Raw genomic sequence first — 27467 nt, 5'->3', positions numbered from 1 at the left:
TTAATCAGATTCATTAACCTTTTTTAAATTTGCACTTTTTGTATTGAAAAAAATTATTGCCTCTCATAATGTCATAAATATATTCTCTTCCATTTTTGTCTAAGAATTTTAAAGCTCTGCTTCCTGATTTTAGTATCTGAAGTTTTTATATATGTATATGTATAAGATATCTGTATCTATTTTCTTTCGTATGGAAAGCCCATTCTTTCCCATTGGTGTGTAAGACCTCCTCTTATCCACTGCCCATGTCTATGTGGGTTTGTTTCTAGGATTTTTTGTTCTACTACCTGTGTATCACCAGAACATGACTTTGAATGTGATAGCTTTAAAATAACTCCATATCTAATGGATATGTGCTGCTTCTTTACTCTTACTCTTCAAAATCACCTGAGCTACTTTGGGCCCTGATTTTTCAAGATGCATGAACTAGTTCCATATGCATTGACTAGCTCTGTGGGAAAAGAAAAAACTTTTGAGGTTTTAATAAAAATTTTTGATTAGTTTTGGGAAAATTTATATCTTTAGGAAAACAAATTTTCCCTTCTATGAAATACATATCCATTATTTAAGTCTTTGTGTGGGTCCTTTCAATATTATTGTATAATAGTCTCCATACAGGTCATCCATTTATTTTCTTGAATTTATTCTTAGACACCTGGTGGGTATTGGGCATGGAACCCTTTAAAGATTCCATTTTCAGATTGGTCATTGCTAATAGTTAGGGACACAATTACATATGTTGACATTTAAATATTGACCTTGTATCTGTCAACTGTCTACAATCCTGATAATTTTTTCATTCCAATAATTAAAGTTCATATTTCCTTTCCCAGGGGTCTAGGCAAGTCATGTGCTGCTTAGGACCTAGAGAGGGTAACAGGGGAGCTCATTGTCTTATTCCTCACTTTGAAGGGAATAGTCCTCATATTTTACATCAAACATGATTTTTCCTTTAAATGTTTGTAGGTTTCTTTATCAAAATAAGAAAGTTCCTTTTGTTTCCAAAAAACTCAAGGAATTCTGATACACTTGTGGAAATTTAATTGCCATTCCTGGACTGGAATCACTCAGGTAATGAACGTGGTCCTTTCTCCACCAATACAATGATAAATACTAACAATATAAACGTCTACGTGTTCATACTGTTTATAGAGGATATACTTGCTAATTGCTCTTCTGTGGGCTAATATTTGAGGTTTAGCGGTGGAAGAATGTAGCATTTTCTATAAAAACAGTCTCTTTGGGTTTAAAATAGTCTCTTCTGAGCAGCATCACTAGTATTTAGCTTTAGATCCCTAGAGTGATGGAACTCTGTCTCTTGTCTCACAAAAGTAATGTTGAGAGCTCAAAATGTAGAAAATTACCTACAGAAAATTACCAGAAAATTCTTACAAAAAGTATGAAACTAGTAGACCACACTAAACTCAGTTTTCAAATATTTCATTCTTATCAGTATTTCATAAATAACTTGGGGTTTCAAATGACTTGTCAAAGTGATATGCACATTTCTAGATTAATTTATTTGAAATGAGTGTATTTTTCGAGAATTTTCTTGATAGGTCCAAAAATACTCTCAAGGCTTTATTTTGTTTCCCGCTTTACTATTAATCACACTTACTTTTTTAATGGTGAGAAATATGCTTTTAACTATATATAACTGAAATTGAAAAATGATATAATAATATAAAACCTTTCAGAAATGCAACACAAACTATTTGAAGGGATCGGAGGGGGTGGGTTGAATTATTGGAATATACCAGGATAATCCACAGATTCTTAATTATCCAAAGAAATAACTAAGGAAATAACGTACCTTCAAGGGTCTCAAAGATTAGAACCAGACACAGGATGCTATTTTCTCTATCTCTCTCTCATGTCTTCCATTCATCCATCATATCTCTCATCCCCACTTCTCTCTCTGAGCCTTCCTCCAGTAATGGAGAACACAGATGCCCTGTATAATATTTGAGAGGTCCGTAAGACCACGCTCGAGTTCAATAATTTACTAGTAAGACTCGTAATTCTGAGAAAAGCCATTATACTCAGAGTTATGATTTACCACAGTGAAAGGATACAGAATAGAAACAGCAAAAGGAAGAGGCACATAGGGCAGGGTTCAAGACATGCCAGGCATGGAATCATGTGTATAGCACATATTACCCCAGTGACCATGTGCGGCAACATGCACAGAATACTCCCAACCTGGGAAGCTCACCCAAGCTTTGTTGTCCAGGGTTTTGATTAGGAGTTGGCTATCTGTAGACAGGGTGATCATCCACATGAATAATCTTAGTCTCCAGCCCCTCTAGAACTTGAGGTTGTACCACATGACCCAAGACCATCCACCAAAAATTATATTGTTAGCATAGACTATCTGGCCTGGCTGAAGACTCCTAGGTAAAGAAACGTGCTCGTATCAGGCAGGACATTGCAAGGGTTTAGAGATTACCTCCCTGGAGCTGGGGGCAAACAGCCAAATTTTTCTTTGGCCAAGGTTAGTCCTTTACTGTACATCCTGAGTCATGGAGAAGAGCTTTAACAAACCAGGAGGGAAAAATTTTATTCCCTGTTAGTTGCAGTAAAAAAAAAAAACAAAAAAAAAAAACAAGGAAGAATTCTGATAAGCCCAGCTTGGAACACCATTGTTTATAAAATGAGGAATATGACCAGCCCAATCTGTGCCATGTGTTCAGCTTTGAAGTCAGAGAACTGGACCATTTACCAGAAAAATTTCATGTTTGTCAAGGAAAATAACCACAACAATTATTACGACAACAAACCTAGACATTAAAAAGGAAAAAAAAAAAAAAAGGCAATAACGTATTATCTTGTTCTTCTTATTTTGGATTAAGTTCTGTTTGCTGAATCCAGGGGTCCATTGATCTAAGGCAAGTAGGTCTTCTCTTATGTTAACTAATTGTATGATACCAGAAATGTCCAGTCAATTCCTTCATATTTATATTATCAGTGGGAAAAATATATATAAGTCAAAACAGCTGAGTGAGATTTTAATATTTTTAAATTTTTGCCACTCTGACTAAAACTCAGACTGTTTTCAAAGTTTTTATTTTGCATGCTATGATTCCTATTGGAGATATCATTACTTCTGCTGAGAACCAAAATTCCAGTTTTATTATTATAAACCAAAAATATGAGTTTTAAGAAAACAGGAAATTATTAGAAATTTGGATTTTAAAAATTGTTATCACAAATATCCTTTCATAGCAATTACTTAAATTATTACACTATGATTTAATTCTGTTCTTATTCATGCTTTTATAGAGAATAAATCTTAATATGGAAAAAGCTGGATATTGGCAAGTTGTAGCAAACTGAAAAGAAATATGTCCTTAAAAGCATTCTATTAAACCCATTTCCTGTAAACAAAACAACCCCAGATATTCCTTGAAGTGATTACCCAATTAAACTCTGGAAATAGACGTTCCTGAGATTTCTTTTTATTCCTGACTTGGAAAAAATATCTTAGATTCAATAGGGAATCATAGGACATAGGTCTGTGACACCTATGATTTTAGCTGAATTCACTGATAAACTAGATGCAAAGTAAATTATGACATAAACAAAACTATCACCCAGGGCAATGTAATTGGCATACTGCAAACTTAAAAAATAATAACTATTATAAATCATCTAGCATCACAACAATGCAATTTTGACATGCTTTTTTTTACAAATGTAAAAGATGCCTGTCAAAGAGCACCATACACATGACCCAGGGCCATAGGTAACAGGTGACAGTGGAGAAATCTGAATTCAAGGCTCACTCCAGAGTGTATGCCTTAATCAAGTAACCTGAGAAAGACAAGGTCACCTCATGGAATCATCATCAGTCTCAGACTCTCCCTCAATACTGGTTTTATACTATTCACTCTCATGTCAATGCTTTCAGCCATCAAACTGACTTTTCCTATGCTCACCTGTCTCCCATCATTTTCCACGGTTTCCTAACTTCATGCCTTGAAGCATGTGGAAACTGGTGCCATGGGGAAGGTGGAGAGAAGGAAGGAATGACAATTTTTGCAGCTGGAGGGTATAGTATAATCCCATCCAGCCATTCTTTAAGACTCAGTCCCAAATCTTAACCTTCTACCCAAGGCTTTGATTGAGGAGTGCATACTGTTGACCACATTGCCAAAGACCTGCCACGCTCTGGTTGGCAGACAGCTGGGATCTCACCATCCATGGTTCCCAAGTGTCGTGAATGCTAAGCCTCATCTACCCCAACACTGGACAGCCCCCTATCAGGACAGCCATACACCAGAAACAAACATCATCTATGGTCACTGTTTAATTTAGACCTTGTTAGCAGTAAAGACATTTCTGATAACATTTTTTAAACCATCTAGTTATTTGTACATTTTCAAGAAGTTGTATGTTTATTTTTCTTAGCTGCTTAAGTTCAATTGTTGCTATTTATCTTGAAGTAAGACTAAATATTTTAGAATTTGGAATGACAAGCTGATATGGTCTGAATTCTTTTACCTCGCCAAATTCTCATTTTTTTATAAGGATAGTGTTTGCAAATTTATTTTGGAAAGGCCAGTTGCCTCAGAAAGTCATTGTAGAGCTAAGTGGATTTCTAAAGTCTATGTTATTGTTCGGCTGTCTAATTCTTTTTCCAATTCCCTGATGGTCAGGGAATGTATAAAAAAACAGAAAAAATAAGCAGGTCTAAGACATGCCAAAAATAAAAACTTAAGGTTTCAAGTCTTTACAGATTGTCTCTCTTCTTGATGTTTTGAAAAAGTTTTGAGAAAGAAAAATAATTCTATCGCCAGTGATATTTTAGGTTCATGAAGGGACTTTTTTATACAGTGCTCAAATGACTTTTCATTTAGTCTCAAGATACTTAAGTAAAAATAAACAGGTGACAATAATATATTAGCATGTTTCTCAAATACTCACTATGCCTCAGACACCTGACACATACCATTTCATTGAATCCCCACTGAAAGGCAATTTTAATCACCTTCTTACAAATAAAGGAACTGAAACACAGAGTGATGGAGGAATTGGTTAAAGCTGCACGGAGATGGTCAGGATTTGAACCTGGGTTGTGTGTCTCTAACCTTAAACGCTGTACTGCTGTGATTATGCCAAGAGGGCTTATGATCAGGGCAGCTGTGGGGAGTGCAGTCTAGAGCGAAGCTCCAGGCTCCATCTCCACCTGACCTCACACTATCAAAGGTCACCAGACTGTTCTCAGCCATCTGGTTCCTTTCCATTCAGGATAGGATTAGAGATGCACTGCTATTCATGTTAATCTTGCTTCAAATACTAGATACACCTGTAATTGCAATAAAACTGTCCTCCTTATTTCATTTTAGGTAGTTATATTTAGAACTTCTTTTTCCAGACATGAATTGAACATGAAACATTGTATCTTCAGGCCATAACTGATTCGCTAGTAACAAGGATTACACCGCTCATCTATTTCCAGTTTAACATTTTCTTAATTTGGTCTACATGGGATCACAGAATTTGGAGTTTTGGAAAAGAGCTCTTAGATTCATTCTGTTGATTCCAGTAAAAGTGATTCAAATGGTTAAGAATTTACTAGTCCCTTTAGGAGATGTTTTATCACTAGCTATAAGTTGTGTCATTTTTATCATGATCTATATAACCAAGGTTATTCTTAAAGTATACACAGACTTACCATCTGCGATCAGATTTTCTCCATATACGTATCCACTCAGTAGTTGTTTATTTCTACCCCAGATAAAAATGGCAGCGCACATTAGGTATATGGTACACATGTCACAAAGTTTTCCAAGTCTGTGCATTTCTCTGGTTTCTGGCATGAGACAGACTCAGGTGAAATCTCTCCCCTAAGTGCAATCTTGTAAACAGGTGGGAGAATTATCAGCCTTATCTCTAAACACCAGTTTTATAGTTTAGGCTTGCAGACCCCAGCTGCTCCCTCAGTACAAGTCTGTTGAAATGATAGAAACCACCAGTAAATCTCAAAATCTACTGTTTCCAAAATATCTTTGGAATGTAACGTGTTTTGAGTTTAATAATAATGAAATAGACTCTTAGATTCAATACCATGTTGGAAGAAATACTTAAGTAATGACAACAGGTATCATAGACACACAACACGGCCCCACATCCTGATTTGTTTGTCTTTGATGTAGTCATTTTAAAAGCCATTAAATCATTAACAGCTCTACTAGGCAGAAATGTGAGTTGCTGGATTAATGCTTCCCAAGGAGAAGATCTCATTTCTGGCCCTAGGTTCCCTCCTACACATCTCCAGGATCTCCTTCAGGATTTCCCAGGGCTTTTCCACTGGTCTGTACACATAGGAGGGTCTTCAGGTCAGAAGCAGCATTGGGAGGACAGGGAGCTAGAAAAGGCCACAAGATAGATAGGTATCAACCCACCTGTCTCCCAGGGCTCAGATCCAGGAAAGGCAAAACCATGGGTCCAGAAGGAGCCTCGGACTGCAACCGCTCTGTACTTCGCTTTACAGAAGAGGAAATAAAGGCTCTAGGAATAGATCCCTGGATGTGGCTCCACCAGAGTCCAAATCTCTGGGTGTCTTGTCCAGTACACTCATTTATAATAGTGGCCCCCGACATGGGGTCCTCAGAGCTCTTAAGAATTCCCAAAGGTAGCGATGGAAGCCCTACCATTATTTCCTACATTTTGTAAAGCCCAAGAAACTCCACGTTTATCTTCAATTGAGCCACACAGTGTACTTAACAAATGCAGTGGGATATTTTTCAATTAATGATATTCTTGAGGAGTCAGAAGCAGACAATTAAAGGGGTCCTTGATTAAAAAGAAAAGTCAGGAACACTTGCACTACAGCATAAAACATGCTCTGAAGAGCTATGGGGGAGCACGTGTTTGCATGCACATATTTTACGTGGTCACATGAGTGGAAGCACGTGTGTATGTGCCAACTTTGCAGGGTGTCAATATCCATTCAACCTGTGGTTGGTATGCCGGCAGCTACTTCCTTTAGGAGAATGCATTAGTTTGACTGAGGTGACAATGACCTCAGCGGAAATAAAAGGAAAGGGATAGAGAGAAAAAGAACAGACAAAGAAAGAAAAACAAAAGAAGGTCTAAGAATTATTCAGGCACATACTTTCTTCTCTTTAGCTTTATGATAAGACCTGACCTAACCTAAGACGTGGAGATTCAGTGGCAGAGTAAGGAGATTTAGGATAGGGCTAGATGAAATGGTTTCCCTACCTTGCAAATGGAGAAGGAAAAGAAACCAGTTGTTCTTTTTTAAAAAAGGATATATGCAAACAAGGAAATCTCGGACATCTCCTAGTCGGCCAGATCTATGCATTCAGTTTGCCGATGCCTAGAAGGGAGATGGATTGAGAAATGGGGCACATGATCTGGATGTTTGCTGATTGTTCTTTATCTGCAGTATCAACAAATGTGATCTCTTGCACTCAACATGTGCTGCTTCAGGGACTGCTGCACGGAAGGGACCCCAGTGCCACTGGCTCTCCTGTGAGGCCCGCGTTTGGTTGGCATTGTGCTCCCGAGCAGATGAGCCCAAACCATCCTGCCAGGAAAACAGTATGTGCATTGTGTCAGTAGTTTAGGGGGTGGCTTAGCATCCCAGAATTCCAGCTGAGAAGTTTGGATCCTATAGTTCTATGCCTGGAAAATAAATAAATAAATAAAACAAAAACATGGTTACTCCAATTATTTGCATCTTTTTATTTTTCTAGGATTTATTCATGAATAGCAAAAAAAAAAAAAAACACAACTTTTGCAGGAAATTGAGATTTAAAAGAATTAATGCTTAGAATTTTAATGTTAGAATTTAATTTTTCCAGATAACTTTTCTCAGTACCAAAGAACCCCTTTTTCAAAGGAAAACTTAGTCAGAGCCTCAGTATACGGCAAAAACAAAGAGCCAGGGCGGCTTATGGAGGGATGGTACACCCTCACCCTCCCTCTCACAGCCTTCCGAGGCTCAGAAGAACAGGTTTTAAAAGCTGCTAAAATTGGGATTAACATACATACACTACTATATATAAAATAGATAACCAACAAGGACCTACTGTATAGCACAAGGAACTAACTACGCTCAGTATTTTGTAATAACCTATAAGGGAAAAGAATCTGAAAAAGAATGTATATATGTGTAAAACTGAATCACTGTGCTAATATAACATTTTAAATCAACTCTACTTCAATAAAAAAATAAAAATAAATAAAAATAAAAATAAAAGCTGCTGAAAGAGACTGATCCCTGTCAAACAGAAAATATCCCCTTCAAAGATACCCATTTATAGTTTTATCAAGCATTTACACCTAATGTGAATAAAGGCATAATTAGGGAAGCTTGCGGATATTACATAAATAATTACTTCTGGGTCAGGTGCTCCCATGATGGATGGAAGTAGGAAGAGGCTGTGTGGACCCCGTTTCTCTGTGAGGAGTTCCAGCTTACTGTTCAGTTTTAACAGCATTGATCGAGCCCTTAATATTCCAGTGAATCCTGGGGATGCGTAGCTGAAGCCCAGAAGAATCTTGTTTAGCTAGCAGTATAGCACTAGCTTCTAGGTCAACCCCGGACCTCATGGGACAAGGAAATAAAAAGCCACATGCCCTGTCATATAACAGTTCCCCCAAGTCTAGGCTGTTCTTACCAACCCTGAATAGACTCTAGACATTATTCCCCAGAGGTTGCCCACTAAGCCCAAAGGTTGCCACCAGCCCACATATGTGCCTTGTTTGGTTTTCAGTGTATGATATGATATATGAAATAAAATACACATAAAAGATAAAATGTATTTATAAAATAATATGTGTATATATAAAATACTATGTATATATAAAATAATATGCATGTATAATATATGTGATTTTTTAAATCTAGAGATTTAATATTTTAAAATTATAAAGTTCCAAGTCAAGGCCCCCATTTTCACATGAAAACAGCAGACTGAAGCACAACTTCTCCTGCAGATGTGCAAACACTGTCATGTTTGCCTCCCCAAGGCAGTTTCACTCATTGCTTTTGTGAGGATTAAACGAAATAATATACGTAAATGACATTAAAATGTCCCTAGCACATAGTAGGTGTGCCATAAATGGTAACTATAATATTATCATTTATTTATTTGCCTTGCCAGGCAAGGTATTTTGAGTTTTAACCCCTGTTTTTCACCTAGAATCCTTTAGAAACCACTTGTGAATTTACATTTCCCACATATTAAACACCATATATTGTCTGGGGTCTGTTTAGTTCAGTCGATTTCCAATACAGGAAAGTAGAACATATGTGAACTTTTAGAGGAGAATGAATGACTGCATTGTGTTATTTTTTAATAATCATTTCCTGAGGTTTTATGAAAGAAAAATATGGATGGTAGAAATGGTGTGGAAGCCACTTACATTCTCTTAGAATTTGTGCTCCTGAGAGAGGTAAGTCCAGGGACTGTCCAACTGCCAGAACTTTCAAGTACTTGGCCCAGGCCTGGGTCGAATGGAGATGTCAAACAAGATGCTGAATTCATTAAGGGCTTGTCCTGAATCCTGAAAATGGTGCCAAGGGAGCCATGAGAGGTGTAGCCACAGTAGAATTATGCAGTCAAGTGGAAAGTTCTGGCAGTACCAATGGCCAAATGATTAAGGCCAAAGATATTTCCAACCCATCCAATAATCCAAACAGTAACCAAAAATGTTGCCTCTGCTATGGAGAAAATATAGTAAAACAGTGCAAAGAAGGGTGTATCAGTCTGCTTGAATGTGATCAGCCAACTCAAATAATTTTTGGATTTAAGCAAGGAGAGAACAAAAAAATAAGTCTAAACTTATAACTAGTAAAATTATCTCTGCATGTAGCTATTTTTTTAAAACTTCCCAAGACAAGCTGTAAAATGAACATGTAAATTAATGTAGGTGTGCACTCAGATATGAGTATTGTTTCTATATATATAAATAAATCTATACTTATAAATATATTCAGTATTTATTAAATATATAGGTGTCAGGAATTAAAAACACAAATTATGTGATAATTCTGTAAATCCTCAAAGACTGTTCCTACAAAAAGAAGATTCAGTAGTGGGGCTGCCTGATTGAGGACCAAATGTAATGTGAATGTTCCTCATATTCTTCCAAAGAGTGGTAAATTCCCCAAACCAATCCTACTGGAAAATGTGAGGGGGAGGGGAGAAATTGGAGCTGGTAGAGGTGACACAATGGTAAGGAAGATGGAAGGAGTTCTAAGTTCTCTTAGGAAACTGGGAAGAAAACTCAAGTTGGACTCAACTTGAACTCCTTTCCCACCATCACCTTCCCACCCCCAGAGGATGGATCTGCTGTAACATCTTTCCTTCTAGCCCTAAGCACATTAGGACTCTGCATGGTCTCTTGAAGGTTTCCAAGTTATTTGCCCCACATGTCTTTAGCTGAATGGAGACTCAATGTGGTGAAACCTAGGGGAAGAGGATCAGCAAGACCAGGAAATCAATCAACCCATCTGAGTTGTCTCTGCTGAGACATCAGGCAATCAGATCTAGAGAAGAAAAGGAAAGCAAGCTACTAAGTTGCACTCCCAGCACTCATGTTCCTATTTCTCTTTCCCAAAAGATGGTGAGCCTTAATTATTTTTATATCCTCAAATCGAAGTCCATAGTATACTACCCCATAGTATTTGCTCAATTAGATGTTTGAGTGATTGTGCAAACTTAACTTGGGGGCCCTCTGGGACCTTATTTTAGAAAGCACAATGGCATACCATTCATGCCCTTCCTTCTCAGCTCCTTTTGCTGGATTCTCTTCCCCTATTTTATCTCCAATTTTTGGAATAACCCTGACTTTCTCCTCTTCTCTGACTATATTTTTATTCACCCAAAGTTCTATCTCTACATTTTGCTTCTCTACTGAGCTCCAGACTCATGTATCCAACTGCCTACAGGACATCTTTGCTTAGATCTTAACATAATAAGGCCAAATCATATCTCACAATTTCCCACACACCAAACTTCTATTCTCATCTTAGTACTCCGTGTACTTACTATATGGCTCTAGCCAAAAACCCACGTGTCCTTGATCCTTCTCCTTCCCACACTGCCTACATTAAATCCATCCAAAAATCCTTCTATATCCATCACCAGACTGCTCTGACTCTATGGCTACAATCCTAGTCCACAGCACTCTCATTTCTTGCCTCCAGTCCTGAAATAGCCTCTTCACTGGTCTCCCTGCTGCTACTTTTGTTATTCTAGAATCCATTCCCCACATGGCAGTCATTGATCTCTAAAGAAAATAAATCAGACCATATCACTCCCCAGCTTCAAAATCTCCCTTGACTTCCTAATGCATTTACCATGAAATTCAAACTCTTTAACTTGACTTACCAGGTCCTACAAGGTGCTTTACCTTGCACTAACCAGCACCCCCCCCCAACCCCCGTGCTCACCACATGCCAGCTTCCAGAGTTGTTTTTATGTTTTTTAAACAAGGAAATTTTATTTCCATCTTAGGGTTTTTAACTTCCGTCTTAGGTTCCCCCTGAGGGTCCTACCTCTGCTTGGAATTATCTGTCCCAATACTTTCACACCAGCTCTTTTCAGTTTTGAGTTCAAATGCCATATACTCAGAGATATTTTCCTATCACCTAAATAATGCTCTGTCTCCTTCTTGCAAAGATATCACTTTCTAGCCTATCATCCAAGGTTTTACTTTTTAGTTGCCAAACTCTTACCACTGTCTGAGATTACTTTCTCTTCCATTTGTAGGCACATTTATTTCACATCATTTCCCTTTAGAATATGAGCTTTCTATTCTATGAGAGTCTAGCCCATCTTATTTAACAATGTGCCACCACAGCCCAGCACAATACCTGTCTCAGAAGAGGTGACCTGTTAAATGAATACTCTGCACATCACCACTGCACTGGTCCTAACATGAAGACAATGCCAATGGCAGAGGCAACATAAGTTCTTGCCCTGCTCATCACAGCCTGCTTGACCTTGGGCAAGTTACTTAACTTTTCCAGACTGTGAACTAGGAATTAAGGAAGAAGGCTGAATCCAACACCTTCCATGAAGTTGAAAAGCAAACTCTTCAAATGGAAGAAATGACAGAGATAGCAGACAGCAGGGGATTGGGATCTTGGCAAGGAGAAAGGTGGGAAAGACTAGGGTCCAATATCTTGGGAGTAAAACTGTCTGGTATGTAGGTGATGGGAAAGACCTGTGAAGATGAAAGTCACCACTGTTTAAGGAATGGCAGAACCCTGCAGTTATGGTGTGAGAAGGGATTTACCCTCTGATATTTGGAAACATTTTCTGTGTCCTTCCCTCTTTTATTGGGATGGAATGCCCTTGCCCATCACATTTATTAAGTGGAACACACTGACCTAACTTAACAAACAAGCACCAAAAACATGTACTATCTGTATCAGTTCTCTTGAAAGTGGGCAAATGGCCCCACTGGGTGGGTGGAGAAAGAATATCAGAACACCTATGAATATTGATGTTGATTTATCTCATTCTTCTTATTACTATTTTTGTCTATATTTAACGTATGTAACATTTTATTACAGTAGTACATGTAAAATGCATATAAAGCCATATACAAAAGCAAGACTACATGCAGCTGTAGGTTTTTTTTTTCCTTCCTAATCAGAGTCTTTGGTCAGTTTTAGATATGACTGGTTTTGATGACACATGTAACTCCATATTCCACTTTATATTTCAATCATCTTTTTTAACTATATATATAAAGTTTCTACAATCAGATTATGCATTTATTAAAGGTAGGACCCTTGTCTCACACATGGGCATATTCTCCATAGAGACCATCAGAACATCTTAAAGTATGACCCCTAGCACTCCATAAAATCATCATCCTCATCACCATCGTAGGTGTATGTAAGTGTGTACATATATATTGTATATGTATGTTTGACATCATATGTATATATATTCTTTTCACAATGTACACCCCATATGTCATATATATATACATACATATATATATAGGGTATCTCCAACATACAATATAGGATATATGTGTATAATATACACACACACAAAAGACTGAAAATTTGTTTATCTTTTTAGAGTCACAATGATACATAATTTTCTAAGAAGTCAACCTAAAAGGCATATGTGATGTTACTATAGCTTTGGCATTAGAAAAGACTCTGAAAATTCTTTGATCTACATTCATCTGTGCTCCAGGTATTGCTAATTTAATTGCCAGAAATGTAAATATAAATTAATGAATAGTTTTTTCAATTGTCATTTTATGGATTGAAGAATGGTAAGCATTTCTTTTGAACATCCATAATTATTTAATGATATCTACATAAAGGCTTTTAATTATATGGGAACAGTGATAATAATTATAAAGGCCCACACTCAACTGATAAAACATACATCTCTCCAGAAAAAATTATTATGTCTCTTAAAAGTGAATTCTTTCTGCCAGTGAAGGGCTCACATGACATTTTTCAACAATTAAAGCATAAGCAGCCTTCAGTTTTTACACTTACTGGGGAAAATTTGCTGGTTTGTGGAATCAGAAAGGTTTTTTTTCTGTTCTTTTTTAACCCCCCACCCTCTAAGATTTTTTGTATTTTTTTATTCTTTTAGTGCCAACATATGCCTACCAAATCTAAAAAGACTAGTAAAAGGGAAATTGGAGTTGATTTCGTATGTCAAAACTTAGCTTAAATTTGCTATTGTGGCATAATGGAATTAAGTGTTTATATCCTCGTGTTTGTCAATATGTACTTACCAGCAACTAAATAGCATCTGTCTGTGGAAGTGTCTTATCACATCTTTTCATTTCTTAACTATAATGCCAACATCCAGAGTTCTATAATTTTTATATATATATTCACCAATATTTATAAAATTAAGATGAAACAAAAATCTAGTATTTGTGTGTGTGATAACTTTTAAAATAGTGTTTCCTTCTGCTATATAACTTGCGCTAAGATTACCATAAATAATGTGACAGAGAAGATCATTGTCATTTAAAAATTACTGAAAATTGATAATTCAGTGCCCTTAGGTGATGCTGGCAGCTAACTAAACTGCATTAGAGACATTATTGCAATGTCAATAAGTAGTCTTACTACAATTTCTTTTTTCTGAAAACTTAAAAAGGGAGCTTTTATTTTTGCAAAACTGTTTACCTTTTTTTGGCTTCATACCAAAAAATAATGCTGAAATGACCACCTGAAGTTAGAATATCTCTATATTGCATTTCAAGATTTGGGTTCAGGGAGTGGGGGATGGAGAAATTAAGGCTGATCAATGAGATTAATGTTTTAAAAATAAAAGAGAGAGAGAGAGTCCAATTAGAATATCCTGGGGTTATTAGCGATAACGGTGCTCATATCCAATTAAGATGAAAACCATTTTACCATCTTAATGTGCCACCTCTGGCAGTGTGGGTTTATTAGTTTTATCAGACTTGAGAACTGAAACTTGAAATGATACATATGCTGGGTACCAAAGAGACACTGTTAAGACTTAGAGATAATTGGTATAAAATGAGAAGCCTCAAAAGTTGTTGATTAACAAGCATTGCGGATTTTGGAGACAGGAAGAAATTGGTCATTTCAGACGTGTTTGAAATGAAAAAACTCACTGAGCTGTGCAGTGACATTCTGAAGTCAGGAAGGAACCATGACCTTCCTTAATGTCCAAAAATTCAGTAATATGGCATATTCATATGGGACAAGACAGCCTTCAAATCCATGACACACCATCTCTATAAAAATTCAAATGAACAAAAGCGATTGTTTGTGATGAATGTCAGCTTTCTTGTTTTCCTTTCCAGAGTAAAGGATATAATAACTAATGATTAGTATTAATAATTAATAAGAAAATCTCTTGTATTACCCTCAAGCTTTTCAAGATAGGCTACATAACCAATAAAACTTATTTTCGTTGTTATATTCCTTTATGCTTTTAGACAATCATTTGAACTTTTCTAAAAAAATCTTTACATTTCTATACCATCCATCTGGGTATCACAGAATGATTAAAAGCAGACAAATACATACACAATAAAGCTTCCCACTTAGGCAGCAATAAAATCACTGTTGCGTTTCTTCAATAGACATTTCCCTGACTAATAAAAAGTCTCGTCACTCATTTCTGAAGCTGGCAGGGGAAAGCCTTTATTGTGCTAGTGTAGTGTTCTGGATGCTTGTCTTTGGTAAAATATTCAGTGCACGGCCAGGAATGTGTAATGGAAATTGTCAGGGGGGAGATGGCCCTGCGGCAAGTCTGCACTGGTGCCCGGTGGTCTGATACAAGTGGTTCTTCTATGAAGTACTCTGGCACCTCCTCTGCTAAAGTGTTTGAGCCCTCATATGAAAACCCCATTTCATGATACTAAGGAATGAACATGAGAGGCTGGGGCAAGGGTGGTCTATTTGGGGGGTGAGAGGACGGCATGATCGAGTAAAAAAATACAGGCCATCTTAGCCAGATCACAGGATAAATGGAATAGCCCCTTTCAGAGAAATATATTAGGCTCTAAGGTGAACCTTGTTTGGATAGATACCTTATGATGAAATTTCAAATTATGTTGGTTTCATGTGAGTCTTTCAGATTCATAAAGGAACGAACATATTACTGCGTTGACAACACATAGAGCTGTTTCTGCCAAGTAGAAAATCAAGGGCTCTGAATAAACCTTACCCTGGCACAGGTAACACATAATTCTTCTAGAAAACAAAGTAAAAATTAAGATTTTTTTTTAAAAGTCATGAAGTTATTTCAGGTGTGTGTGTGTGTGTGTATATTTCCCAGACTTTCCTGAACAATGCATCTTAGAGCCCAAAGCAGTAATTACCAGTTGGGATTTCTCAAAGGGCACTATTTATGTGGTTTGTTGGATAGCATGTGTTTTAAATGCTTTTAAAGGTATATGTATCCCTTGGGTGTCAGCAGGCAACTTGCTTAACTAGTATAGGTCAACTTCTAGACAAGCATCATGATCAAGATGGCATGAGCATTACTGAAAATGGGTCTTAATGAATCAATAGAGTAACCATACATATACATATTTTAATGTATATAAAAGAATCATATATATTTGGGTATTCCATTGTTTAACTGTTAAATTGTTATCCAGAAAAATACCAGGAGCTCCAGATGACAGAAAAATTGACCATAAACATAGGACAGAGAAGGCACAGGAGATAATGCTCATTAGTGGTCAAAATCATTTGATGCCATCAGTAAATTTAAACTTTATTTTAATTTAGCTTTAGCTAAAGTGAATCCCTAAGAAGTTTTGTAAGACCTAGGTCTGAGGTGTGAGGGTATGGTATGATATTTCTTTCTTTTCCTCTTCTCAAATGGGATGAAGGGAGGTAAAAAAATACAACTGGAATTATTCATTATGAAAAAAATATTGGCACCATACTGAGAAGTATTTCACAAAACTATACTTCAAGCAAGGCAATGAGCACAGGCATGGAAGTTGGTATTGGAATATATTTTAAGGAAAAAATTTCAATTCACCTCAAGCTAAGAATATAATAAAAGCCTTGAAACATTTATTCAGGGACATATTCATTGTAAAAAATATAGAAAATCCAGAGAGTTTATTTTTGCTTATCTGATTTTAGTCCATCTAAGGAAAAAAACAACTTTAATAAATATTCTTCCAGAAATTTTTCTACTGAAAAAAATTAGAACCCAAAGCAAAGGCAACAAACGCAAAGATAAAAAAGTGGGACTACATCAAATTAAAAAGCTTCTGCACATCAAAAAAAATCAACAAAATAAAAAGACAATCTATGGATGGGAAAAAATAATTGTAAACCATATATCTGGTGAGGGGTTAATATGCAAAATATATAAAGAACTCAGACAACTCAATAGTAAAAAAACTCCAAACAATCTATTTAAAAAATGCACAGAGGGTCTTCCCTGGTGGCACAGTAGTTAAGAATCCGCCTGCCAATGCAGGGGATATGGGTTCGAGCCCTGGTCTGGGAAGATCCCACATGCCATGGAGCAACAAAGCCCGTGCGCCGCAACTACTGAGCCGGTGCTCTAGAGCACGCAAGCCACAACTACAGAGCCTGTGTGCCTAGACCCTGTGCTCCGCAACAAGAGAAGCCACCACAATAGGAAAACATGCACCACAACAAAGAGTAGTCCCCACTCGCCGCAACTAGAGAAAGCCCATGCACAGCAACAAAGACAGAATGCAGCCAAAATAAAGTAAATAAATAAATAAATTTATTTTAAAAAAATACACAGAGAAACTGAATAGACATTTTTTCCAAAGAAGACATTCAAATGGCCAACAAATACATGCAAAGGTGCTGATCGCCAATCATCAGGGAAATGCAAATTAAAACCACGAGATATCACCTCACACCTGTTAGAATGGCAATCATCAAAAAGACAAGAGATGACAAGTGTTGGTGATGATGTGGAGAAAAGAGAACCCTTGTGCAGTGTTGGTGGGAATGTAAATTGATTCATCCACCATGGAAATCAGTATAGAGTTTCCTCAAAAAATTAAAAATAGAACTGCCATATGATCCAGCAATCCCACTTTTGAGTATATATCCAAAGTAAATGAAAACAGGATCTCAAAGAGATGAACCTCCATGTTCATTGCAGCATTATTCACAATAGCCAAGATATGGAAACAACCTAAGTGTCCATCAATGGATGAATGGATAAAGAAGATGTGATACACACACACACACACACACAATGGAATATTATTCAGCCACAAGAAAGAAGGAAATCTTGCCATTTTGACAATATGGATGAATCTTTAGGGTATTATGCCAAATGAAATGTCAGACAGAGGAAGACAACTACTGTATGATATCACTTACATAAGGAATCAAAAAAAAGCTGAATTCAAAGTAACAGAGACTAGAATGATGGTGATTGCCAGGGGATTGGAGGTGTGGGAAGAGGCAGATATTGGTCAAAGAGTACAAATGTCTAGCTATAAGATGAATAAGTTCTGGGGATCTACTGTACAGCATAGTGATTATAGTTAATGATACTGTATTACATACTTGAAAGTTGCTAAGAGAGTAGATCTTAAATATTCTCACCACAAAAAAGAAATATAGTTGGCTTCCCGTATCTGCAGGTTCTGCATCTTCAGATTCAACCAAGTGCAGATCAAAATACTTTTTAAAAATTCCAGAAATTTCTAAAAAACAAAACTTGAATTTTTGCTGCACACCCACAAATATTTACATAGCATTTACATTGGATTAGGTATTATAGGTAATCTAGAGACAATTTAAAGTATATGGGAGGATGTGCTAGGTTATATTCAAATAAACACCATTTTATATAAGGGACTTGAGCATCCTCAGATTTTTGTATCTGAGAGAGTTCCTGGAACAAATCCCCTGTGGGTACTGCCAGACACGACTGTATTAATTATGTGATGCAGTGCTGGTGTTAGTTAACATCATGGTGGTAATCAGTTTTGCAATATATATGTGTACCAAATCAACACATTGTATACCTTAAACTTACATATTATTATATGTCAAGTATATCTCAATAAAGCTGGTGAAAATGTTTTTGTAAAAACCCTAGACATATATAGTATGGGATAAGAGGAGTTTTTAACAAGTTTTTTTTAATTTTAAAAAAATTTAATAATAGACATGAAACATCTTTCCATATCTAAAAACTTATTTTATTTTGTTTAGTGGCTCTTTGTATTTTTTGCACAGGGATACCAATATTATCAAATTACTTTTTTAAGGGGGTGATATTCAGGTTGTTACCAGTTTTACAATGATAAACAACATTGCAAAGGATATTCTCTTGTTTTGTTAGATTATTTCCTTAAGATAAATTCTAGAATTACTTTCAAATCAAGAGATATAAATATGCAGTAATATCCATATAGCATGATGACATTCTGACTCCTCCTTACATACTCAGAATAAAGACCTGAAAAGAACTTGAAGAACACAAAGGAGGTCACAGACAAAGAAAGAAAACTGGGTTACTCTAGGGGCAGGAAGGGAATAAAGACGCAGATGTAGAGAATGGACTTGAGGACATGGGGAGGGGGAAAGGTAAGCTGGGACGAAGTGAGAGAGTGGCACGGACATATATACACTACTAAATGTAAAATAGATAGTTAGTGGGGAGCAGCCGCATAGCAACGGGGAGATCAGCTCGGTGCTTTGTGACCACCTAGAGGGGTGGGATAGGGAGAGTGGGAGGGAGACGCAAGAGGGAGGGGATATGGGGATATAGTATACGTAGAGCTGATTTACTTTGTTATACAGCAGAAACTAACACAACACTGTAAAGCAGTTACACTCCAATAAAGATGTTAGGAAACAAAAGCCATATGAATGGCCTTACACATGATGCTCTCCTCAGAGTTAAAACCGAATAGTGTGCATTTGTGTGTGCGTGTTGGCATTAGTTATCTATTGCTGCATAAAAAAATTACAACAAATTTAGCAGCTTAAATAACACATATTTATTATCCCACAGTCTGTGGGTAAGTTATCAGGATGCAATTTAGCTGAGTCCTCTGCCTCAGGATCTCTTTCAAAACTGCAGTCAAGATGTTAGCTAGGGTTGGGATCTCCTCTGCAGGTTCACCTGGGGAAGGAGTTACTTCCAGGCTCACTTACATGGTTATCAGTTGGCATCATTAATTTTCTTTTGGGTTTTTGGACTGAAAGACTTAGTTCCTACCTGGCAATTGGCCAAAGGCTGCCTTCAGCTCTTTGCCACATAGGTCTCTCCAGTATGGCACCTTGCTTCACCAATGCCAGGAAGGAAGAGAATTACCTTGCAAGACAAAGGTTACAATCTTATGTAATGTAATCATGGAAGTAATATCTGTCACTTTTGCTGTATTCTTATTGTTTGGAAGTAAGTCACAGACCCAAACTCAAGGAAAGGAGATTATCTAAGAGTGTGTATACCAGGAGGCAACAATCACTGGAGGGTCATCTTACAGTTCGCCCGACATAGTGGGTCTATGATTGGAGGTGTTAAAATAACTTGAGATATGCTGGTTGGGTGTATGCACATAGGAAAGCTATTTCTGGACATGATAGGAAATATTTTCTCCAGCTGTGCAAAATTGTAGAAAAAACAGTTTATTTTTTAATAACCCTCAGTTTTAATCATTTAATTTTCTTAGTTACAAAAATTAATCTGATTTGGACATTTTATAATTATCAAAAAACATTTAAATTTCTTAGATGTCAAAAATAATCTCTAACTGCCCCTTGTGGCTTTCATAATTTAACATATAATTGAATTTAAAACATCTTAATTGGTAGACAGCTGGTGTGTACATACTTTAACCACATTATTTATTTCTTTTAGAAAAAAATATAACTATTAAAATATGGCTTTTACTTCATTTCAACTTTGCTTGCCTCACAACATAGATGTGAGCAATAGTAATTATGGGATATAAATGTTCTATTATTGGTATAAATGGCACTTTGAAAAATATTTCTATTAATCTCTTTCATGAATGTGTTTCAAATGCATGTGTACAAACATCAAATCACAAGAAAGAGGAACAGATGACAAAGGATATATTAGGTGGTAAATTTTCTGATGACTGTCAGTATCTCATTTTGCTAATATCCATACAATATTTTTCTTATTTCACCAATTATTTTGTGTTCCGGCAGCTGAAAGTCCATCTATACAAGGTCATAATCTGTGATTGGATAGCAGATGGAGCCCAGGGTTACCGCCTTCCCCGAAATTGGCCTATAATTGCAATAATCAGCAGCTTGAATTATTGGTTCAACCAATGCAATGTGTTCTATTTTCTGACAAATAAGAACTTCTTCCCGTCGTACTGTCCCTTTCTTTTTTTTTAGAAGATAGGAAAAAAGGGGCATAAATTAATGACTTTTTAAAAGGGCTAACCAGAAACTGAAATATTTGTGAATAAAATGGAATTTAATGACAAAGCACAGACTGCCCAGCTTCATTCTCATTAAAGATAAAAGTATTTATGTACCCAGTAAATGTTTAAAAATAACTAAGCAGCCAGTAGCCCGACTTAGAGCTGGGGTATAATGAATCTGCAAATCATTATTGATTAAGCTGTGAATTCAAGATCGCCTCTTAACCTAAGAACATTTCTTCACCCATACTTTCTTTTATTTTGTCAAACGAATTCAATTCAATTAGTAGTTATTGAACACTTATCCAATACATGGTACCTTAGAAAGGAAAAAATTACTCAGATTCAATCTTTGGCCTGCTTGCCAGGAAACACAGTTTTCCTAACCAATGTCAAGGCACTCTTCCAACCAACCCACATGATCTCCCTAAGGCAGAAGTCTAGGTCATTTACTTATAGAACATTTTGTCCTCTGGCATGTTCACATACAGGATGTTTAGGCCCTTAGCAGAATTCCTTGGCTCCACCAGGAGAATAGCCTTCCTCCGGACAGTGAAGTAATAAGTGTACAGTATGCGTAGAGCTAGTCAAATAGAACAGCAGTGGAAGCCAGGAGTCTCCATACATAAAGCAGCTAAGGTTAGCAGAGGGTCCAAGACCACAAGCATCTCCTAGCACCTCCTAGATGTCAGGCCTTTGAAGAACCATGTGGAAGAAGACCACAATGCTTTCTCAATGCTTCATGGAGAAGACATCCACAACAGGAGCCTTGAGGTTTCAATTCTGGCTCTGCTACTTACTCACCAGCTCTATGGCCTTGGACAGAGGACACATTTTAAATCTGTTTCTCCATTTTTAAAATAAAACTTGGAACTAGTATGTTACATAAATGTTTAGAGCATTAAATAAGATAACAATACATAAAAAAGCAAATTGGACCTAAATTCTGCTTCATTGTTCATGATAAGTGGCAGCTCAGTAAATATATGATGAGGAGACAGTGAGTTCATATTAATTAATTTATTTTTTAAATCTTTTTAAGAAAATTCAACTGCAGGCATATGGGCTAGGAAAAATACTTTGGCTACAAGAGCAAAATCTTCAGTAATGATGGCATCCCTTGACTCAACCTTATGTACATTAAGTTCCTTTGGAAGCAACCTAAGTGTCCATCAACAGATGAATGGATAAAGAACATGTGGTATATATACACAGACACAATGGAATACTACTCAACCCTAAAAAAGAATGAAATTTTGCCATTGTAGCAACATGGATGGACTTGGAGAACATTATGCTAAGTGAAATAAGTCAGATAAATAAAGACAAATACTGGGCTTCCCTGGTGGCGCAGTTGTTGAGAATTTGCCTGCCAATGCAGGGGACATGGGTTCGAGCCCTGGTCTGGGAAGATCCCACATGCCGCAGAGCAGCTAGGCCCGTGAGCCACAATTACTGAGCCTGCGAGTCTGGAGGCTGTGCTCCGCAACGGGAGAGGCCGCGACAGTGAGAGGCCCCGCGCACTGCGATGAAGAGTGACCCCCGCTTGCCGCAACTAGAGAAAGCCCTCGCACAGAAACGAAGACCCAACACAGCCATAAATAAATAAATAAATAAATTAATTAATTAATTAAAAAAAAAGAAAGACAAATACTGTATGATATCACTTATACGTGGAATCTAAAAAATACAACAAACTAGTGACTAAAACAAAAAAGAAGCAGACTCACAGATATAGAAAACAAACTAGTGGTTACCAGTGGGAAGAGAGGAGGGGGGAGGGGGGAGTGGAAACATAGGGGTAGGGGGAAAAAAAGGTTATTATGGGATTATATGAAATAATGTGTGTGAAACTTTTGAAAATTGAAAAGCAGTATAGAATTTAAAGACTCTTTCATTTGATTAAAAAAAAAGAGAGATTAAAAGCCTTGATGATAAGAGGAAAATGAAAAAGACCAAAAGATTTTCCTAAGTGACAAAATAAAAAAAAAAAAAAAGAAGGAAGCAGATATTTACAAGGAAGAGAGTCTAAGTTTTCTTGTGCATTTTCTATATGTCTGACACGTTGCAACATATGTATATTTTTGGGTTTTTTTCTAAACTTAACTGCGGGTTTATTACAGGTCAAGCACTGGGTCATTTATGGGCCATATTATTTTTATTTTCCTGGCAAACCTGTGAACCGGTATCATTCTCACTTCATAGATAAACAAACTCTGGTTTAGGAAGACGAGGGGTCTTACCCAAACTCAAATAGTAAATACATAACAGCACCTGCCAAATTTCAGGCCTCTGTTCTTTACCACCAGTGTATCTTGATAACATAGCTTTTGATGTGCTATCTCTGAGAATCTTCATAATTAACCTACACTTCAGGTGTAGTTATTGTCAGAGAATATAAATAAGGAAACAGAAGCAAGTCATATAATTGATAAGTGCTAAAATTCTGACCTTAAAGGTTCTTGTCTTTCCATGATGCTTCTCAGGGAAATGAAATATCAATAAAATTCTATTTAAAATACTCGCTCTGGAATATTACTCAGCCATAAAGAACGAAATAATGCCATTTGCAGCAGCAGGGATGGACCAAGAGATTATCATACTAAGTGAAGTAAGTCAGACAAAGACAAATATCATAGGATATCACTTACATGTGGAATCTAAAAAAAATGATACAGATGAACTTATATACAAAACAGAAATAGACCCACAGGCATAGAAAACAAACTTATGGTTACCAAAAGGGAAAGGAGGGGAGGGGATAAATTAGGAGTTTGGGATTAACATATACGTACTACTATATATAAAATAGATAACCAACAAGGACCCGAGGACCTACTGTATAGCATAGGGAACTATACTCAATATTTTGTAATAACGTATAGGGAAAAGAATCTGAAAAAGAACATATATATGAAAGTGAATCACTTTGCTCTACACCAGAACATTGTAAATCAACTATACTTCAATAAAAATAAAATAAAATAAAATAGTAACTTCTGATATTTCTCCATATAATGTTAGGTCTTTCACCATGTTTCCAGGGCTTCTATTTATGTATCAAATATGCCTCTCCTCTTCAAATTCTTTGTCTTACCAATGTTTCCAGATGGCTCTTTTCGCCCATCCAAATCCAAATCACAGCAGCCTTTGCCTCTTTCTTTTCTAAAAAGCCCTTCTAATTCCAATGACTTAATACCACGCCATCACATGTCCAGCTGTACCCCCCCCAGAACTATGTTTGTTCACCTTCAGCTCCTTGAGGACCACAACCACAGCTCAGGGTCTTCAGAGCCCAAATGCCTGGGACCCCATGGGAGCACAAAAGAGATTGTGTCAGGCAAAGCATACAAACACACATGCATGAATGCTGTTGATTCCACTTGAAACATGCTTTTAAAAATATCTTTCCCTGTCTTGTTTCAATTTTGGTAAGGATGACGTTCCTTAAAAAGAAATATGCCTTTAAAAAAATGTACTTAAAACATTTCCTATATCTTGGAATGGCCAACTTTTGCCATTCTGATTTACCTAAGGTATGTGTTTGTATTAAAGAATTTCAAAGGAATTTTTTTTTAATTTTTAAAACTACCTTCTTATACAATATTTTGAAAGTAATAACAAACAGTAAATTGTATTACCAATACTATAAAATGTACTAAAGTGTAGTAAAAACAAGATTTTAAATCAGGATTTTAGATTCATTTGCTTATAAACACTAAATACTTTGTCTTCTTACTCACAGAAAATGATTAAGAACCTTTGAGAAATCAAATATGGCTATAAACTTAAAACATAATACCTCACAGGACCAAATTTTGACCAAATAACAACTTTAGCATACAGCTTTTAATACAAGTTGATAATGAGTTTTGTGTTCGTTGAACATATTATGGTCGGGGGGGCGGATAATTTAGTACAATTTAATCAAAAATTCACTTTTGCATGAAATCAAAAGTGCTTCCAAACGGTGTAACTGTTGAGTTGTAGAGTTATTCCTCTCGGACAGTACAATCATTTTTTTAAAAAAATTCAGAAAGATTATTCTCCCAAAAAATCTATCCAATGAGGAATTTCGTTAATGTGGTAAATTTTTTCCGCTTCCTTCCATCTGAATATTTAACATAAGGGAAAAGTCCTGCTCTATTTTTCAGCTGGAATCACAGCAGTTTCTGTTTCTAACCTGGGAAGAATGTGGTTGGGCCTGAAAAGCCCCCTGTCCTATTGTTAGACTCCCCGGCACTGATCCTTGCTTTTAACATCATAATGAAGGATGCTCTTTAGTGGATTATCTTGAGAAGGGATTAACTCCTTCAAGTCTTCTAGGGGGCAAGGTGTTTTGAGCCCTAAATACACACCAATTGCCTGCTTAACTTTTCATCTTATTTTGAAAACTGCCCAGCTGGAATTCAAATTCTTTTCCATAGAGCTGAATTTTATTAGTAGCAAAGTTGGAGTTGGGGGCAGCAGATGCTAAATATAAGCAATGTTCTTTTAATCTCATGAGGCCAAATGCTTCAGATATATCACTGAGACAGGCACGTCAGGGTAAGACTCAATCTAAACTTTGCTGTAAACTCTGCAAGTGCCTAAATCCTCGCCCCATCTCACAGGCCCATGACTTAAGCCTTCCAGAAGACCCTACTTTTACTAGGACTCTACCTTTAAACTCCATTTGTCTACATGGCCCTCGTACCATAGCTTTTAACATTATCATCGACATTTTTTTTGAAGTCACTCTCAAGATAGAATTCAAATGCCTAGTAAACACACATACACACACTTGAAAAGAGGGATAATTGCTCTATAATTTATAATCAAGTGGTTTCTTTAGCCTTTGCATCTTTATCTTAATAACCACTTATTTCTCTCTGCCTATTACATTAATACCGAAATCATGCATTTGTTTCATATTCATTTTACCCCTTCTCTAACCTCATTTCTGTTATTAACTATCCTATTGTATTATCATAGGATTTGCTAGATAGTTCTAAACTTGTTCTTTCTCCTGCTTTTCTGTTAATTCAAACTTTTTTTCCATAATAGCTTACAAGTTTTCTTTTGTTCAACCCAAAGAATATTTTTACCACCGAACACACATCTTAATGGTGCTTGTTAGATGTAGAAAATTCCTTTTAGACACATCCACAATAAAACTTTTTTTGGAACTTTGTCTTTCAGGCTGATTTATTTTTTTTAATCAAATAGCAATTCACATCACCTTCACTTAAAAAAAAAAAGGTATCAATGAATTAGAAAATGCTTTATTGATTGTGTAAAAGTTTTAAACATAAATATCACCAAAACAACCATAAAAAGATCTTGAGAAAATGAAGTTTCATAATTCGTTTCAAACACCAGGTGCATTTTCTTGTGAACCAAATGAAATGAACTCTTATTCTTTGTTTTAGATATATAATAACTGTATTCTAGAGGCTATGCTTTAATTGTAAATAATCCTCCACATTCTTTCACTGTAAACTCTTTAAAGAGTCATGAATTTTATTTATACTCTCTCTCTCTTTGAGAGTCTTTTGTTTATTTGCTGTTTCGTTCTTTGTGAAATAACACTCCCAGAGGAAAATCCCCCTCTCTGCTTAAGGAATTAGGCCAGAGACAAAAGCAGGGAATTCTTTAAGCCTTGTTTTGTGCTAAGAGAAATGTTTGACATTTCTGTGGAGAGGTGTTTAGTTTGGATTCATTAGGTCTTAGGAACTCTTTTCTCTTTTCTGGCCTTTCAGATTCTGTCACTGTTTTTTTCTGTGTTTGGTAGACGGAAGAGAATTTACCAGGGTGTAATTAGGTTTCCTACATTCAAATAGCAAAAATCCAGTTTTAAATAGATAGACCAAGTATTCCCCTCGCTCAGCAGGCCCAAACCTGAATCCCACTTTCTGATACCCATCTGGGTAGAAGAACAGGCAGCAGCGGAAGCAAGGAAGAAAATGGTTTTCACAGAATTTTATGCCCTGATTGAAATAAATACCTCTCGTAAGCATCTCTAAACAAAGTTGCTTGACCATCACTACCACAGTTCTACCCAGGAAAGTCAAGACATTTGGTTTTCCTGTGCTTCATCTAGAAACATTAAATTCAGCTTTAACATAATTTTTTTAATACAAAAGGAAATTAAAAAAATTTTTTTTTTATTTTACAACACCTTGACTGGCCTCTATTCCTTCCCAAGATCATTTAAAAAATGTGTATTGTCTGGCATTTGAAATGGCACATTCTTGACAGGGCATCACAGCTAGATCATTTGCCTTCACAAACAACAGAGATACTTTGCTAGATTATTAGTTTCATTAGTAGAATCAGTAGAAGCTCAAATACTTTGCAATTCCCCAAATCCTCTAGCTGGAACTAGAGCTTGGTCATAGGTATCCTTTTCTTCTTGCGTGTGACTTTATTGACCAAACCCAGGATGATTTGCTTTCGACTTTTTACTGCAGGAGTGGAGGCAGGCAAACTTGAAGGTGCCACTCAAGAACAATTCAGAGATTAGCAAACACAAACCACACAGACAGTACAGTCTCCTTTCCAGCTAAATCCCAACCGATGTTCCAGAGTTTGCTAGTCTC

The 27467-nt window shown here is 36.5% G+C and overlaps 2 long non-coding RNA genes across 2 annotated transcripts in view; one reads left to right on the top strand and one right to left on the bottom strand.

Moving 5' to 3' along the window:
• Positions 1–27467, bottom strand: part of LOC309654481 — a 495103-nt gene that overhangs the window by 389367 nt on the left and 78269 nt on the right. The gene's annotated exons all lie outside the window — the stretch shown is intronic.
• The window catches only part of LOC309654485, a 296336-nt gene that overhangs the window by 258531 nt on the left and 10338 nt on the right, over positions 1–27467 (top strand). The gene's annotated exons all lie outside the window — the stretch shown is intronic.

This window comes from Balaenoptera physalus (assembly GCF_965194825.1).
Source record: "Balaenoptera physalus genome assembly, chromosome: 2".
NCBI lineage: Eukaryota > Metazoa > Chordata > Mammalia > Artiodactyla > Balaenopteridae > Balaenoptera > Balaenoptera physalus.
Note: the sequence above shows the minus strand (reverse complement) of the source record. Positions and strands in the feature narration are given on the sequence as shown.